Source organism: Callithrix jacchus, chromosome 14 (genome assembly GCF_049354715.1).
Source record: "Callithrix jacchus isolate 240 chromosome 14, calJac240_pri, whole genome shotgun sequence".
NCBI classification, from domain to species: Eukaryota; Metazoa; Chordata; class Mammalia; order Primates; family Cebidae; genus Callithrix; species Callithrix jacchus.
In genome coordinates, this window is record NC_133515.1 from 29,624,610 (window position 1) to 29,643,979 (window position 19,370).

The following is a 19,370-nucleotide window of genomic DNA, read 5'->3' on the forward strand; positions in this document are numbered from 1 at the left end:
TGTATCAAAATATTACTCTGTACCTAATAAATATGTAAAATTATTATATGTCATTTAAAAATGTTAAAAAGCAAAATAGCAGCCACCCAATAAGCACAAAAAATACTGGGCATGATGGTGGCTCACACCTGTAATCCCAGCACTTTAGGAGGCTGAATCAGGAGGATCACTTTAGCCCAGTAGTTCAAGACCAGCCTGGGTAACACAAGCATATCTCATCTCTACATCTTTTTTTAAATTAGCCAGGTGTGGGAGTGTACACCCGTAACCTTAGCTACTCAGGAAACTGAGGTAATAGGATCACTTGAGCCCAGGAGTTGGCCACTGCCATGAATTATGATTGCATCACTTCACTCCAGCCTGGACAACATTGCAAGATCCTGAATCTTAAAAAAAAAAAGAAAAGAAAAAGAAAATAAAGAAAAAAAAGAAGGATAGCCTCAATTTGAGGGACTGTATTTATGAAACAGTTAAATAGTGAAGCATAATTACTAAAATTATATATACATATATTTTCTCTTATATTTTTTCCTGATAACAGGAAAGAGCCAAAAAACCTATTAGAAAAGCTGCAAATATACATGAAGTATTTAACATCATAAGAAAGGAGAATGGCAGAATGGCCAATTACATATAAATATTTTTCTATTTTTTTATAAATTTAAACAATACAAAATAATGAGATATATGTTTTTAAAAAACAATGTATTGAGAAAAAATTGAATTCTGACAATAACAATTATTGGTGAGGGTACAGCTCAATATAAAATTTTATATGCTGCTAGGAGAACTATAGTTTGAGATAGATATTATAGTGAACATTTCTGAAAAACCAATTATTGCTTTTTTTTTTTTTTTTTTTAGATGGAGTTTTGCTGTTGTTACCCAGACTGGAGTGCAATGGCACGATCTCAGCTCATCACAACCTCTGCCTTCTGGGTTCAAGCAATTCTCCTGCCTCAGCCTCCTGAGTAGCTGGGACTACAGGCGCGCACCACCATGCCCAGCTAATTTTTGTATTTTTAGTAGAGACAAAGTTTCACCTTTTTGACCAGGATGGTCTCGATCTCTTGACCTCCTGATCCACCCGCCTCGGCCTCCCAAAGTGCTGGGATTAGAGGCATGAGCCACCGCACCCGGCCAATTATTGCTTTTATTATTATACTCTCATATTTTTTAAGAACAACTCAGAATGGTTGAATTCAGGAGGTAGGATTCTGGGTATGTGATTACTTAGTACAGGCAGATGCTGAATTCTTTCTTTGTATCTAAGAGGTGTGGTAGTAGGTAAGTTTATGGGATATAAAGAACTCAGAGTGCACCAACATAGATGTACTTTGCATAATCACTATATTTAAATAAATATAATTGAATATAAAAGCTCATTACTGAAAATAACTCTGCTTAGCATAATCATTTTCTGAAACGAAGACACATAATCTCTCATGTGCTCTCTCTGCCTCCCATTCTCGCTCTCTTGAGATCACTTTCAAACATTGACATGTCTAATGATCTTACAGACTGGCTTATACTGGCTAATCTCTTGGGTTCTGGAGTGCCTACTGGTGTGATGTGCCTCCATAACAATTATTTAAACTAATTTTTCAGACATAGTAAATACCATAAATAGAGGCAGAGTTTAGCTGTTCATTTTAAGATTCTGTTTTTAAATACAGAAATGTGCCCTTTGTTCTCTTCACTGATTAATTTCAATATGTGCTCACTTCCGAGGCTTTCATATAATACAAATTATTCTGCAAACAAAACCTAGATAAGATAGTATTAACCTCTATAGCCTATTTTTTTCTATTTTAAACCTGAGCATAGCAAATTGTTTTCCTGAAAACAGAGAAAATTCAAAGAATCATAAAATTACTAGAGCCAGCATTTGAAAGTGTACATATGATAATCTAATTATAATAATCAGGAAGCCTCATTTATAAAAGAGAAGTCTGAGCTCTCACAGCCAGTTAGTTCAAAAGCAAAAACCATGTAACAAGTCCTGCTGCTTCTCCTGGAATCCTCCCATTGCACATCAACTTCCTTGGATTAAATTAGCATTCATCTCAGCATTTTACTGGATTCAATAATTTGTTTGGATTTGACTGGAAAATTCAGTCGAGGGTCTAAACTAAAAAAAAAAAAAGTAGCATAATAAAATTTGGCCAGCACTCCTAAATACTGATGAAACACTTGGATGGGCAGTATAGGTAAAAGGGGTCATAGACTATGAGATAATTTGTACTCTTTATGGGGCTTGATAAATATGCATGACTGTAAACATTACAGTTTCCTCAACTGTAAAATTGGTGCTTACACAGAGAGCCTGTTCGGAGTCCAGCAGGCGTGTGATTTGTGAGGGTCCTACACTCAATGATAAAGCATTCTTTGTCCTTTTGACTCTCATCAGTTCTCAGTCTCAAACTTGTTTAGGGAATGGAACTGGTGAACTAGTGCACTTCTTTATATTAGGGTACAAATGCTTTTTAAGGGATTGTCATTTTCAGTTGTCATCTTGTCACTTTCAAAGTGATTGTGCAGTTTGGTTGGGAACAAAATGTTAAACCAAGAGAATAAATAGTTATAGTGTGTAAGCTATAAAGGAACAATGGAGAGAAAAAAATTAAGGTAATCAATATAATAATAAAAATATGCCAGAGATATCATCCTATTTTCATATCCAGAAATATGATATATAACAGTATATATAGTAATTCTGTCCATAATTAAACTAGTTAGATTAAAAATAAATTTTTTAATATCTATGCCTCGGGCTTTTATAGATTGTATTCTCCAAGAAAGGCCCAAAGAAAGGACAAATAAGAGTTTTAAGGAAATGATAGAACTACTAAACTTATTTATGATTTTTGCTCAAGAATTGCAAGACTGGCTTAGGCATGGTGGCTCACAACTATAATCTCAGCACCTTGGGAGATGAGGTGGAGCATCGCTTGAGGCCAGGAATTTGAGAAACCCCTAGTCAACATAAATCAATCCCATCTCTACTAAAAAAAAGTCGTAAGACTAGAAAGCCCCTTCATATAAGGATAGTGACTGACCAAATTTAGGGATAGGATAGAGGCTGCTGTAAAATAAGGAAAAACACAAAATAAATTTAAACTTTGGACTGAGAGAACCTAAATCGGAGTTATGATGCTAATAATTACTGTGTCTTATCATGGATGATTCTTTAGTCCTTCTGAGCAAGTTAATTGAGAGTTAGAAGACCACATACCAGTGATAATATGATATGAGGCAGATACTATGATATAATAACAAGTCAGGGAGAAGTTCATGGGTAGTAAACCAACCTGATCTCTTATTAACTCAGTCACTAAGAAATTGTCTTTAATTCTCAATGTCTTTGCCTGAAATGGAGATAATATTTATCTAAACAGTGAGACTTGAGGAGGATCTAACTTATATGCAAAATACATGGTAGTTATTTGTAAGAATGTTGAATAGTTGATTATCATTCTGGTTGAGAATGTGGAATTGTGTAAATGCAAATTAGCAGTGCCTACACCCTAATCTAGACTACCTAGTCCTAAACAGTCTATTTGTATGCCCACTAAGAATGCCATTTGTCACTATTGTCCTTTAAGAAGTGGGAATTACCAGATGGAGCAGGTTCCCTCCACTAGATCACAGACCCACTCTGCATGTGTAGCAGAGCAAAATGTCCCTGGTACTTCTCTCAGTGGGACAAGAGGAAGATTAGGAAGCCTGATTCTTCTCACCTTTAGGAGTCTTTTGCTTGCAAATTTCCCATGGAAGCCCTTTCCTTCTGACCTAATATGTGATAGTGAAAATTCCTCAGGCTCTTAGCTAACTGCAAATAAACCTATTTTATACAAAATAATAACTTAGAGAAAATGGTGGAGTGTTGACAAAGGCTGTATCACTAATAGTATTGATGGAACAGAGGATGATCTCATAAGGAAGATAAAAATGATAAAGATTCTCTACCACAAGATTTGGGTTTTGAACGTAAAGAGGCTTTAGTAATACCTTAGCAAATTATTTTGCTGAGAATTTACTATTGTGTATGCATAAACAATATATGATGACACTTACGTTTAAATAACTAAACATTTTCATTCAATATAAAATATAAAATAGAAATGCTAAGATATTTAAACAACATTGAATTGTGGTTTAACTTAAAGACTTGATGGTTTCTTAGTGATTCAGAACATTTGAAACATGATTATAATTGATAACATCATAAATTTCATGAAATACACAAAAACCCTATGATAAGGAGAGTAGTACCCTCAACAATATGACCACTTTCATTTGTAAATAATTCAATTTTATTAAAATAATTTCAGGGTCTTGGTGCCCATTTGCACTCTAAGCACATGTTGTAGCCACCTGCAGAGCAGACACACCAAAAATTGGAACAAATGATAAAGATTTTGATGTTAAGATTCATGAAGTAATTATTATTTTTAAAAAATCTGAATTGGTAGATAACTGTAATGTTGAGGCTAATAACTGATTTAGTTATATGTAAGAACGGAGTTTGAGATGAGGATGTTAATAATTTGACTGTACATGCATACCACTAAAGCTTTTTAATCTGTGGTTTCTACTATTTCTAGAAACCATTTGGTTTATGATTACCCAAAGTAATAAGGTAATTAAAAGGAAAAAAGAAAAATTAAAAGATGACCTGCTAAATTACAGAAGTATACATTAGATATTCTCCATGGTAACCTTTTCTTCCAAATCCCCATACCCTTGACTGATGCCATGAGATCGTATCTTACAACACAAATATTTTGCTTGCTTGGAGTGGTCTATGTTAGTGTACACTCCCAGATATTGAAAAGAGAAAATTAGAGCCATTGCAAGAGTGACAATTTCCAGCAATGGCTATATCCTCAAACCCAACACAATTAAATAACAAAGTTCTTTTTCTTTTTCTTTTTTTTGAGATGGAGTTTCACTCTTGTTACCCAGGCTGGAGTGCAATGGTGTGCTCTTGGCTCACCCCAACCTCCGCCTCCTGGTTTCAGGCAATTCTCTTGCCTCAGACTCCTGAGTAGCTGGGATTACAGGCGTGCGCCACCATGCCAAGCTAATTTTTTTTTGTATTTTTTTTTTTTAGCAGAGACGGGGTTTCACCATGTTGACCAGGATGGTCTCAATCTCTTGACCTCGTGATCCACCCACCTCGGCCTCCCAAAGTGCTGGGATTACAGGCTTGAGCCACCGCTCCCAGCCAGAAATGACCCTATTTTCTGTATCATATTTTGGTAATGCTATTGAGTATAAAGGATAATGGGGTACCCCCAAGCTAAGAATCCCAACCAATCCTCCTATTGGCCTTAATCAGAAGTACCGTGTATATGTGCCATATTTTCTTTATCAAGTCTATCATGGATGGGCATTTGGGTTGGTTCCAAGCCTTTGCTATTGTAAAGGCCAATTCTCTCCATTCTTGGATGAAAGAATTCTGAAGGCAGTCGATGAGTGTTTTCCCATATCCTCTGCTTTAGGGCTATGGAGTCTAAACTATAGAATCACCAGTGTTTCATCGTTATTATCTGATGCCAGATTAAGCAGATGTGTTGGTGGTGGTGGTGGTGGTGGTGGTGGTGGTGTGTGTCATGTTTAATCCAGCAATGGTTATAGAGGTTGTTGAGCCAAGTCTCTTTTATTTTCAAAATACAATAGCAAGTTGTAAAGGCTAAGTTTTCAATCTTACTTCAGTATAGATGAAGAGGTATCTCCTCCAAATTACCAACACTGCAAAGAGTTGGCAAGATGTTTTCAGCTTGGCAGATAGAACCTAAGACTTTTTGCACTGTGTATTTAAACTTGTCCAGTGGCAGAACATGCTTTATGATACCACTAAATTTTAAGTATAATGGCTCTAGCAATGACATTGTTTACATGAGTAATTTCCCTTTTACAAGACCTGTAAAAACTGTGCTAAAATGTGAATAATCTGGACTAATGAGAACTAATTCCTTAAATAAATAAAGCCATGATTTTCCAAAAGGGCTCTTTATAAAACATGCTTACAATTTCACAATAAAATATTGAACTATGTGACTATCAATACTAGGAAACACAATAATTCTACAATGGGCAACTTGCTCACCAGATATTTATGCTTCATAATAGTAACATCAGATAAAACATATAAATAGCTTTTGATACCTCTGGTTATAGTGTAGAGAGTGTTGTTTTCTGTTTATTCGTGGTGTCAGTAGTGTCAATAAAATCATTTATGCAAATATTTAAAAATACAGGTTTGTATAAAATAACACATATAAACCTTATAGAACAGATTCTCTAAGTGCTTAAGGGACACTACAATTTGAGGTTTATTTATAATCTCTACAAAGCCAACTAACAGATTGTAATTATGATTTTATGTCTAAAATGTAAAAATAATCCTAAAAATGCTGGTGATATATAGTGTACAATTTGAAGATCAATTATTATTGTTCAAAGAAATTTCACTTGGCTTACCATATTTCTTCCTAGAAAATATCCCCTTGCAGCAGGTAGAGTTGATGTTATTTACACTTTACATTACGTAGCTGATGGCCAGAGAGCTACTGTGTACAAGAGACAGGGCTTGCCCCATGACCTGACTCCCAGGCACCTGTGCTTTCCATTGGAATCATCTTTGTCTGACAACTCTGCTGAAAATCTCGCTGGCCAGAGGAAGATTTTTGAATGATTTTGGAAATGATTCAGCAGGTGATGTTCACAGAACACTCCTCCATAGTCTGCCTATTAGCAGTACCTCCATCTCTCTTTCTCACTCAAGAAAGTCTATCAGAATGTGAATCAGGAAGAGGCTATTAGAGTTTGATCTGGTCAATCTCTACTATTATTACGTTAAAATTATTAGTCTTCACTCCTTTGAACACCAAACACTTTTTCTTTGGACACTAAAATAATGAAATTTTCATTAGCCAGTGTTGGAAATTCGGAGACAGGAAAATCAAGACATCTTACTACTGGCCTTGAAAGATGCACCAAGGCTTCAGATGTAAGTTGGGGAAGACTTTAAAAATATAAACAATTTAGATGATGGATTTTTGTTCCTGCTATCACCATTATCTGTTATCGCAACCTAGAATAACCTTGAAATTTGGTAAAGAGGAGAAGGAATAATTGGGCAGAGAAGAGAATGCAATGGAACGTCTGTCCCCAACTCACACCTCTGGACTACAGCCTAGTGGGAGAAGAGATAAGACACGTCAGGAAACCTTAGGGAAAATAACGAGTTCCACCTCAATCCAGGCAAGAATGCCTGTGCTGAGCACATGATTTGCCTGGGTGATTCTCAAACTTTATGATCTCAGGCGCCATTTTCTTCTTGCAAAGTTATTATTATAGACCGCAAAGAGTTTTATTTCATGATATGTGTGAGTGTGTGTGTGACATTAAAACTAAGAAATTGTTTGAAATAAAAGAATACATAAATACTCATTTCATTAGCCAAAAAAGTGGTGCTATTACATGATATGTAGTCTCTGCAGAATTCCAGTAAAATAGGCATATGACACCTAAATATTATTATAAGAAGGATTCTGACTTCACAGACCCCTGAAAGGGTCTCAGGAAACCTCAGCATTCTCTAAACCATTCTTTGAGTACTGTTGCTTTAGAGGCCCCCTACAGATCTCTCTTTCTCTCTCTCTGTCTCTCTCTGTCTCTCCTCTCTCTCTCTCTCTCTCAGACACACACACACACACACACACACACACACACACACCTGAAATACAGATATCATTTTTTGTTTGTGGTTATGTGAAAAATATTTTTTGAAAATTTGGTGACCAAATGAGTACTACAGAAAAGCAAGGTGAATTGAGGACTTATCTTTACCCCGGAGTATACAGGCTCAGATTCCAGGAGTGTGAGCTGCATATAGCAGGCCAGGAGTATGGAGAAAATCACAGTTTCTGCCCTGACAAGGCAGAGAAAAAGATCTTGCTTTGGCTTAATATTAACTGCCTCCAATCACCAGAGCCAGTGTCTAGGTAGACTGAGTTCACCACACAACAGAACATGGTGCTTCTTCCTTCCTCTCTGTTAGATTTGGGAGACCCTTAGGACTACCTGGAAATACTGGGTCAGAACATTTAGATAAAGAGCAGGAAAACACCTGCTTGGTTCAGCCACCCAAAAACCTAAATACAGGTCCATGTATTAGTCCATTCTCAGATTGCTATAAAGAGCTAAACATTACTCTCTTCAGATCTGGGGTAGGAAGACGACTATGAACTTGAAAAAAGAAAAAAATCTATATCTTCAAAATATTTTGTCATAGGGTATGTGGGTACATTTCTACACTTTCCCCAAGCCCATTAATGCATGTGTGTGTACACACACACACACACACACACACAGGCTGGAGAGCAGAGATGCGATCCTCGCTTACTACAGCTTTCAGCGTTCACCTCCCAGGCTCAAGCTCCCGCCTCAGCCTCCCTAGTAGCTGGGAACACTAGCATGCCACCACATCTGGCTAATTTTGGCATCTGTTGTAGACACAGGGTTTCATCATGTTTCCCAAGCCGGTCCCAAACTTTTGAGTTCAAGCAATCTGCTTCCTCTGGTCTCCAAAAGTGCTGGGGTTACAGGTGTGAGTCACCATGCCCGTCCCCAATAGTTTTACGTTCAGCAGCCCTGCTGTGCTCCCCAACTCAACAGAAATCCTGCTGTCAAAGAAAATGATGGCAAGGTAGATCTGGATGCAACATTGGCTAGGGACCACCCCTGAATTTTTTTCATGGCTTTGAAGAGATTTGTTGGAGAGCCTAATTCCTTGTAAATAATATGAACTAGATATGAGAGCAAATAGCCACCAAAATGCTGCCAGACACAACAAATTTTACACTGCACATTTCCTATTTTCTAGACAAAGGTGAATCTAGAGTGAGCCTCCAACCAGGAACATAGAGGGAAAATTGAAACCTCAGAGGATGGCCAATGGCAGGACATTTATACAGGGGGCTGGATTAGTGAGGGAAGACTAGTCACTAGGGGCCCCTTCTCTCCAAAGCAATCACAGTTCAAAGCACAAACCAAAAGAACTGCCAAGTCCATTAATTATGCTAAGTACAGAGAAGTAACCAGGGCTCATACACTATCATCATGAAATTGTTTGATTTATCTTAGACATGGTGCCACTTTTGGTAGAAGAAGATAGAAGGGAGGACCTGGAAATGAATATAATGTAGTTTGGAAAAAATAGCAAATAAGTCTAAGGAAACCATGGATAGAACTGACTAGATTAGGTATCCTATGTCTTCCCTTAAGAGAGTTAATTATAAATTCATCAAATAAACATAAGAAAAATTACTTTTTTATTCACTGCAGATGGTCACTATGGAAATTTCTAGTTATGCCATTAGTAATATTGAATCTTCTTTAATTTATTCAAAATCTAAGAGGCGTTAGGAAAGATAAAATTTGTAAGTTAGCTCTTAATTAAAACATTTAAAAAGCAGCAAACAATGCAAAGTATTGGAGATGGAGTTTAGATTCAATAAAATAAGAGTCACTTCCCTGATATGTGTTTTCGCTAATGCTGACATTTTTTTGGTGTGTGGGGGAGAGGTGAGGGTTCTGCTGTTGAAGATGTTTTTTCTTATCCATTAAGGATGTCTAGCTTATACATTCCAGTGCAGTTAAAATAAAAATCTCACCATACGCAACATATTGAAGCGAAGAGTTTAGAACTGCACCTAGTAAATAATAGGTGCTAAACAAATATGAGCTACCTTATTACTCAAACCATTGAAAATTCCTTTATCCACCTGAAATGTACTTTCACTGGCCCACTTATCCCAGTGAAAATTTTTCTCATACTTTCTACTCTCAGTTTGGCATTTTCTTTGCACAATTGCCTTTTACTCTCCAGGAATGAATAATAACATTTTCTCCTAAGACCTAGAATGTGCTAAAAATGTGTCTGTATAGCAATTACAAGCCTCTCAGGGTTTTAGTCTATTCCTCACAGTGGGTGCTCAATGAAGCTTTCTGCATAAATAATTAGTAAATTGTTTTTACTTTACTAAAAGTGTCTATGTGATAGCTACTTTTGGCCTGGGACCATATGATGCTATTAATCTGTTTATCTCTTATCAGAGAATTGTAATTCTTAGGACTGGTTTCTTTCTGTAGTAAGCCAGACCCTCAATATAGAATTGAGTACCTGTGAGTTTACCATATTTCTTCCATTCAAACTTTCATAATGGTAACAATAATAGTAGTCATATCAGATAAGTTTTAGTTATTTTTTTGAGCTAAACATTGAAATAAGGGTTTTTGGAGGATGTTCTTAATTATAGTCATATGAACTTTATCATTTGAGTAGTGTATTGTATCCATTAGAGTTCATCAGATGAACTCTATAATTTGAGTAGCAGTTTTGATCCATTAATTGGATTCATTGTATCCAAATTAATACAAATTAATACACATGAGAAATGAGAAAATTAGGCTAAAGATGAATTAATTTGCCGGAGTTCATATAGTTCATAAGTAGCCACGTCACATTTTTACAACCAGGCCATGTTGTAAAAGGACCCCTTTAATTCTGATTGCTAATGCTATTTTAGAGACAAGCATTAATTATGAATATGATGATTTTAGGTTTTTGGCTAACCGTCATGTAGATGTTAATAACCTTGAAGAGTATTTATTTATGATGGAAATAACTTGAAACTTTTTTTTTTATATATAAGGTACATATGTGTGTATTATTGCTTATATACACGATTATGAGCAAGAACAAAAAAGCATAATCCATTCACTTATAAATGAGGAAATTGAAAACCAACTATAGCAATAATAGTATCGCTCATAAGATGAAGCAACACTGGATAAAAAGAATTCCAGAATTAGTTTTATTTGGGGGTGTTTCATCTTATGAAAGGTATCATTCTACAGTTTTCCTTCTTATCTTTATCTGGTTTTGGTTTTAGGGTAATCTTGGCTGAATAGAATGAGTTAGAAATTAATCCTTCTAATTTTGGAAAACAATGTAGAGTATTGGTATTGTTTCTTCTTTAAATGTTTTGTGAAATCCACATGTGCAACTATCTGGGTCTGGTGATTTTTGGAGAAGTTATTCATTATTGATTTAATTTATTTAACAGACATAAGCCTATTCAAGTTACATATTTTTCCATGTGTAAATATTGGTATTTTGTATTTTTCAAGTTCCATTTAATCTAAATTTGTGGGCATAGATTAGTTCACCAGTTATTTTCTTTTGCTTAAGGCTTAATTTGTTCTTCCTCAAAACTTCTGAGATAGAAGCTCAGATTTTTAATTAGATCTTTTCTCTTTTCTATATATGTATTTAGTGCTACAGTTTTTAAAATTTGTGTTTCATGGTGTAGAATGTGGCCTTTCTTGGCAACTATTCATTTGAACTTGAGAATATATATGGGTTTTGCAAGGGCTGTAATTCTTACACTTTTTCCTTGATAAGTAAGCTGGGCTTTTTCTCCTGGCTTCTTTCAAGATTTATCCTCTTGGTTTATCTCCAGTTTGAATATAATGTGCATAGCTGTGATATTGCTTGGCCTTCCATTGTCTGAGATTCCAGAATCGGTGATTTAATGATTGTTATTAATTTTTTGAAAGTTATTATGTTTCTTTTGTTTCATTGTCTCTCTTCTGGTGTTCAAATGACATTATGTGTATGTATTTTGAAATTGTTCCACATTCTTACATATTATTTTTTTTTACTTTTACTTTTTTATCACTTTTCAACTTTATATTTAAGTCTGAGAAATTTGTATTCACATACCTTCAAGCCCACAGATTATTACCTCAGTGGGGTCCAGTCTACTGGTAAGTCCATTAAGGCATTCTTTATTTCTATTTTGTGTTCTTGATTTCTAGTATTTTCCTTTGATTATTTCTTAGGATTTTGAGTTCTCTGCCAACATTATTCACCTAGTCTTGCATATTATCTACTTTTTCTGAGAGCCCTTAATAAATTAATCATAGTTATTTTAAATTTCCTGTCTAATAACTTCAACGTCTATGTCACATCTAAATCTGGTTCTTATAATTGCTTATCTTTCCTGACTGTGTTTTATGTTACCTTTTGGTATGCCTTGTAATTTTTTGTTGAGAGATGAGCATGTACTAAGTACTTGGAATTGGGGTAAATAGGCCATCAGTAGTGAGAATTTATTTGAATATATCAAGAAGTTGAGCTATGTTTATTGCTTTCTGTAGCTCTTCCTACAGGATTCAATTTCTTCTAGTGTATTTTCTTTTTCTCCTCTATTGTTTGGAGTTACTTAAGTACTCCTCCCCAGAGACAGTTTGCATCCTTGAGCTTTTTCATTGTAATCTGCTGCTATTACTTGGGAGCCTTGCTGGTTCACAGTAAGGGAGAGAGATGGGAATGCACTTTATAATAATCTCAGTGCTTTAGTGTGCCTCTCTCTCTGGGATATTACCTACATAAGCGTTTTCCCATGATGAAGATTTTTTTTCCTCCTTGCTCCCTACTCTGTAACCTGACCTTTGTGTTTCAAGTCTATTTTTGTGAAACGCTGATTCCTGTTGACTATATACTCACATGCGCACACACACACAAACACATATACACACCTCACTTCTTAAGATGGGAAGGCTAGAAGAGTTTGAAGAAGGAGAACCGGCCTTTGTTCAGCTAAGAGAAGGCTCACAAAGTATTTTCCCAAAAGAGTAGGTCTGTGTTATGGAGAAGCCTCTAGCTATATTTCACAGTGATTTCACTTCTCTTTCCCCTGCCAGAACCATTAGGCATTGTTCTGAGATCTTTACGGGGAGATGCTGATGAGGCGCCTAAGAGGTAAGTTTTATGCAATTGCTAGGGTCCTCCAGAAACTGCTGTCTTATTGAAAGTCTCGCTCTCACACTTATCCTTACTCAGACTCCAGCACTCAAGTAGTTCATCAAATTACCATCTAAGCATCCCTAGCAGTTTATGTTTCTACAGTTTCTGCTGCAGATGGGCAGATCTTGGTTGTGACTCTCCTTTTGGTCATGTCTCTCTAGATTTTAGGAAGGCAGGTAGTTCTGAAACCTTAGTTCCCTGATGTGTTTAACAAAAAGCATTAATTTTCAGTTCAACCAGGCTTTTATTGTTGCAAGACAGGTGTGCAGCTTTCTAAGGTCTTTACATTTTGGCACTAATGTCCCTTTATAATTGTTCACTAATTTTGCATCCCTTTCCTATACTCTAATTCCATTGTGTGTTAATCTAAATTTCATGTATTCCTGCATTTATACAACAATTTGATGCTGATGTACTAGTTAGTAACTGCTCAAAGGATGAAAGTAGTCAATATCTCATCCTCAGTGACCAGAAACATAAGATCTATTGTGCTTATGCCAATCTGAATTATTTTCTTGTTTTAAGCCATCATGTGTGATCTGAGTGGCAATTGTGGAAAGAATTTTTCAAAATTACCAGTCACAATGAAGCTAGTGTTCAAAATTAGAAAATTAAATCTGAAAATATTTTGAGTATCTAGAAATTAAAAGACAACTATTCGTGTGGAGGTTTGAAGATATTGGAATGAAGGTAATCCTAAAGATATTAGCTATTAAATGCTAAAATTGATTGTACAGATCAATTTAAAATGGCAACAAATGGGAAATATTATATGTAAATGTAATAAGAGATCCTTTACTTGCTATGAAATTTCAGACAGAGAAGAGAGACTGCTATGTTGTGCCAATCTAGGCCTACACAAAGAATATAGTATCTTAATCACATGCCTGCTTTTTACATTCATAAATGGAAAATTTCTATGTACACATGAAGCTTTTAAATTTATTTTGTTTAAATTTTGTGTATTCAATATCTTTACAAAAATAGTATATGTTTATGTATATGCACAGAAACCAAGCATTATTTTTCATGCTTAAGAGTAAAATGAGAAAAATTAGCTTCCGTAATCTGTGTGTGCATGTGTGTGTGTGTTTTTCATTTTGGATTCCAAATTTAAATGATGTACAAATAAAAGTAATGTTTAAAATTGCCTCACATTTATTCCGGCTTATGGGACATCAGTAGACTTCGCACTGGCTCATTAGTGGTGCTTATGAAACAAGAGCAGTTGAAAGAGGAAGGAACAGCTGTTTGGAAATGCAAGGAGAGAAATTAGAGCAGAAATACAGGTAAAATATGGACACTTTGAAAATAATTGTAGTGACATCAAAAAGGTACAATTTAAACATTATTTAAAAATACCTTGCAAACTACTTTAAAAACTCAGGGATCCTGAGTTAAAAATGAGTTTATGCATCAGTTACTCCAAATATAATTGAAATGTGGAGAATGCTGTCTGTGTTGTTCATTAAAAACTCCATCCCAGCTGGGTGCAGTGGCACATGCCTGTAATCCCAGCCCTTTGAAAGGCTGAGGTGGGTGGATCACTTGAGGTCAGGAATTCAAGACCAGCTTGGCCAACAGGGCAAGACCCCATCTCTACTAAAAATACAAAAACTATCCAAGCACGGTGGTGGGTGCCTGTAATTTCAGTAACTTGGGAGGCTGAGACAGGAGAATCACTTGAGCCCGGGAGGCAGTGGTTGCAGTAAGTGTGATCATGCTACTGCACTCCAGCCTGGGCAACAGAGTGAAAGTCCGTCTCAAAGCAAAAACAAAAATCTTCATCCCATTGTGGAGGAGGAAAGTAACTTCTCCTCGGAGAACACTTTAAGAGTTTGAAATTTAAAACTACCACAGAGGGTCACTAAGGCCTTCAGTGTTTTAATTCATGACTTGAAGGATATTGTGTATGAGGGGAACCTGGTCTCATTCATCTGCTACCTTTCATTGTCAAAGAAAGGGAATTGGAGAAGCAAAATGGAAAGAAACTTAAAAAATTAGGTTAGTGAGATTTATTTTGTGTATTCTTCATATACAGAGAGTGATTTGATTATTGTAATTGTATTCAAATTTGTTAGAACAGTAATCTGTCAACTTTACTGTCTTGCACTATGAATTTCTCTCTTTCTAATCAAAGTCCAACTCAAACCCCACGTTTCTGGGACCTAAATTCTGCTGTTTCTGAGTTTAATTCCTTCAAACCTATGTCTATTCTGAACTTACAGAGTTCTCACATTCTCATGGCAGCATGCAATAGCTGTAATTATATAACCTACAAGTCAAATGTAATCAAGATGGTTTTGCTCAATGATGTTTGGAGAAAACAATGGAGTGGTATTATTATAATGAAAAATTTATTACAATATATTTTAATCTTGAATGCAGTAGTATGACTCTTCTAGTTGTTTAAACAAGTATATGTCAGTAAGTGGCATTTGGAAAACTCTCCTCAAACATAATTTACTCTACACAATTCTATGTGAGTACCATTTTTGTGCATGTTTTCAGCAAGCCAAGTGTTTTAGATTATGTCCATGCAAAGAATCATTTATTTATTAATTGAGCTTCAGAATCTGAAAGGTGCCAAATAACATAAGTGAGAATAACAAACAGAAAGAAAAATCCCTCTTCCTGGTCATATCATCCATGTAGCAAGAAGTCCAGGTTTAGTTTAAGCAGTGCCTATTCTAAAGGAACTTCTTCCCTTTCTGAAAGCCAGAAGAGCTATGCTCCTTAAGCAAATAAGCATTTCACACAACCCACCTTGGTAGACAATCAAGCACATTTGTATAAAATTAAGAAAATCATAGTGACCCCTCGTCTTTCTAAGCCTTCACCATCAAATTCAGTGCCCCCGGGTTAGGTCTTCATATTTGGAATTAAAGTCGAGCCCCATAGGCAAAACTGTTCCTTTTCAGGTTATTATTGTCGATTTTGTTGGGTACCAGCCCCAACCCTGTACGTGAGTGCCCTTAGTCCAGGTGGTGATGAGGGTGTGAGAAAAGAAATAAAGCCAAAGACATGAGTCTTGTTTCACAGTATGGGTCTGGGGACCAACGCAAGTGCAGGGACCACGTTGGCCCTGAGCTCTGGGCTCCACACACTTTTATTAGGTGCATTATCTTATTAATCTTGCAGGCTGTGGTGAGGGGAGGTGAGAAGGGTAAACTAAAAGCTATTGTGGGGTAAGATAGCCAGGGAAAGAGCATGCGTCTGCAGTATTCAATTGCACATGTGGTTCTTCTAAGAAATGCTAATTTAGGACACTGAATTTGACTACCGATTGTTATCAAAGTGCATCTACATAGAAGCCCATCAAGGCACTAACAGAGCTAGAGCCAAGAACACTTCTCTAGTTCTACATAAAGGATTAGAGAATGAAATTTCTAATTCTCAAAGACAGTGCGGAACCCACTTCCAGTTTTTTTTTTTCCCCCTTTGTCCTCCTATGGCTGGCAAAGGGAGCTCCTGGGAGCTTTAAAGTACCCAGGGTATTTATACAGAGAAAGAAAACCCAAGAGATAAACTCACAAAATTGTTTAAGATCTACTGGTTTCATCTCAACTTCACATACATGAACCTGATCCTAATCAGCATACCAAAGACTTTGAGAATGGATCACAACCAAGGACCCAGGTTGACTACAGAATAGTGCACACTGAGACGGCTATGGATTAGTAGTGCAAATAAATTAAAAAATGAACAGATATTAAAACCACAACTCACAGAAGCATTTTGGAACTAGTGACTTGAAACTAATAGGGCATGTTACCAATTAAATTAAAAAAATAGAATTTAGATAAAAGCCAGAGCTCTATAATATAATAATAAAAGTATACAGGATATAACCCAGAATTACTCAGAAAAATATAAAAACAAGGGAAATATCAAACTAAGATGGGAATAGACAATCAGATGTTACAAACAATGAATTGACAAAGATTTGAAATGTTCTACCAAAGTATTTAACTAACTCATAAATAATAATCCAACAAGCAATTATGAACAATAAAAAATGAAAAAATTTCAAGTTTGGTAATGAAATAGAGAATATAAAGAAGACCAAACAGAATTTTATAATTAAGACTGTAAAAATAAATATGAAACCTTCACTGATCTGGATAAATAGGAAAATAAAGATGAGAGAATGAAAGAGTGAACTTAAGATCTAGCAATATAAATTGTCTAATCTGAACAACAAAGAAAAATATTTTAATAATAAATAATAAGCAGAGCCTAGAGGTCTTTGGGACTAACAGGAAATATCTCACATTTGTGTTATCTAACTTCCAAAAAGATAGGAGAAAATAGTGCTGAAACGGGATTTGAAGAAAGAATGATAGAAAACTTCCAAATTTTATCAAAAGACATAAATGTTTGGATTCATTCAAAAAGTCCATAAGTTCCCAAACAGGATAAACTCATACAAATTCACACCAAAACACATTATAATCAAACTGCTATAAACTAAAAACAAAGTATTTCAAGAGCACCAAGAGAAAATAAAAAATGACATATTACCAATGGAGAAAAACATTTTGAATGACAGGATTTTATTTCAGAAACTATGGAAGTAAAAGAAAAATGACACAAGTGTTAAAAGAAAAGAACCATTATTCTGAAGTTTATAACTAGCAGAAACATCTATCAAGAATGAAAATAAAGAACTTCTCAAAAAAATTAAAACTAAGAGAATGTGTTTTCAGCATATCTGATATAAAATAAATGCTAAACCAAACTCTTTACACAAAGAAGTGATATAAGAAGGAAATATGAAACATAAGAAACTACCTATGCTAAAGAGGACTGTTACTTAATGATAAGTCCTAAATAGACGGGTGACCAATAGCAGAACTTCAAAATATATAGCACAAACACTGAGAGGTGGAAATAAAAAATATATAAATATGCAACTATCAAATATGACTTCAACACGCCTTTCTCTGTAATAGATATAAATCGTAGACAGAAACTAACAACAATATATAAGTACAAAATGACATCATCATCCGAATAGATCTAATTGACATCTATAGAATATTACTCAAAGCAACAGGAGAATATGCATTTTTCTAAGATGCACATGAATCATTCACCTGTATAAACTCTCTCTGTGGCATAAAATAAGTTTAACAAATTTTAAAGAATTGAATGAATACAAAATGTTATCAAGTCATACTGAAATCAAACTAGAAATGAATGACAAATATATTGAAAATATTAATGTTTTAAAATAAAAATAAATTTGTGTGGAGTTTTTTTGTGGATATGTTTTATTCTGTAGTGTAAATAGCACGTGCATGTTTAACTTTACAAAAAAGTGCCTATTCATAATTGTCCAAACCTCAAAAATGCAAATATTCTGTGGTAGAATAGATAATCAAATATGGTACATTCACACAATGAAATACTACTCAGGAATTAAAGTCAACAAATTATTGATATGTTCAACAACTTGGATGAACATCATAGGCAATACATTAAATTTTAAAAGACCAGTTCAAAATATTGCATAGTGGATAAGTCCATTCATATGTCACTTTTGAAAAAGGCAAAATAATAGTGATAGAAAATACATCAGTGTTTTCCGAGTGTTAGGAATTGGATTAGAGTGTGACTGTCAAGGGATTATACCAAGGATTTTAGTAGTACTGTTACTGCTCTGTATCTTGATTGTGGCAGTAGTTTCAGATCTGTAGATGTATTAAAATCTAAAACTCCGCACCCAAATCTAATCAATGTTATTATATGATACTTTGAAAAAGAAAACATTGCTGAATTATTAAACCCAAAAGAACAGATTATTTTCTTTCTTGTATTAAACCCGACAGGTAAAGATAATATGTGACTGCAGAGATTTAACCTAATGGGAGTAGACAACATGTGAATCTTACTGATATTGAACTATTGGAGCCAAGATTAAAATGCTGAATTACATTTAAAATATCAATTGCATGATTGCTTTCAAAACCATTTCTCCAAGTAAGATCTTTATTTTTGTTTTGTTGTTAAGTAAAAGGTTTTAGGCAAATAAGAGTTGGTTTCAGATTTGCTTTTATCATCTTTTTTACTTTATCAAAGGTTTGAAAATAGTCAACACATACAAGTATAGATACCTGTCATTGTGCTACATACTCTGGGGGAAGCAGCTTCTAGTTAGGGGATTGAGAAAGTAATAAGAAAATGTAAGGGAAATTAAAGCATGAATGGTTCTTTTAAAGTATCTTACAGTATATTTAATAATTTAGTTCAAGAGAGTGAGGGAGAGGAGACATGAAAATTAGTTTCAGATATATGACAGGTATTATACGTTATTTCATAATAACTATTCAATAGAAGTATAATGTAAGACATGCAATTATAAATTTTGTAATCACATTAAAAAGTAAAATAAAGATTAAGAAATTAATTTTGATAATGTATGTCATTTATTTCTTGTTAAATATATAATAAATATATAATAGTAAATTTTTATTAACAT

The 19,370-nt window shown here is 34.9% G+C and overlaps 1 long non-coding RNA gene across 1 annotated transcript in view; it reads left to right on the forward strand.

Annotated features, from left to right (window-relative positions):
* The window catches only part of LOC118147469 (uncharacterized), a 55,783-nt gene that overhangs the window by 9,139 nt on the left and 27,274 nt on the right, over positions 1-19,370 (forward strand). Inside the window, exon 2 of the long non-coding RNA XR_004733898.3 lies at positions 18,721-18,871. This is a non-coding gene — a long non-coding RNA (uncharacterized LOC118147469). The remainder of the gene's footprint in view (positions 1-18,720; positions 18,872-19,370) is intronic.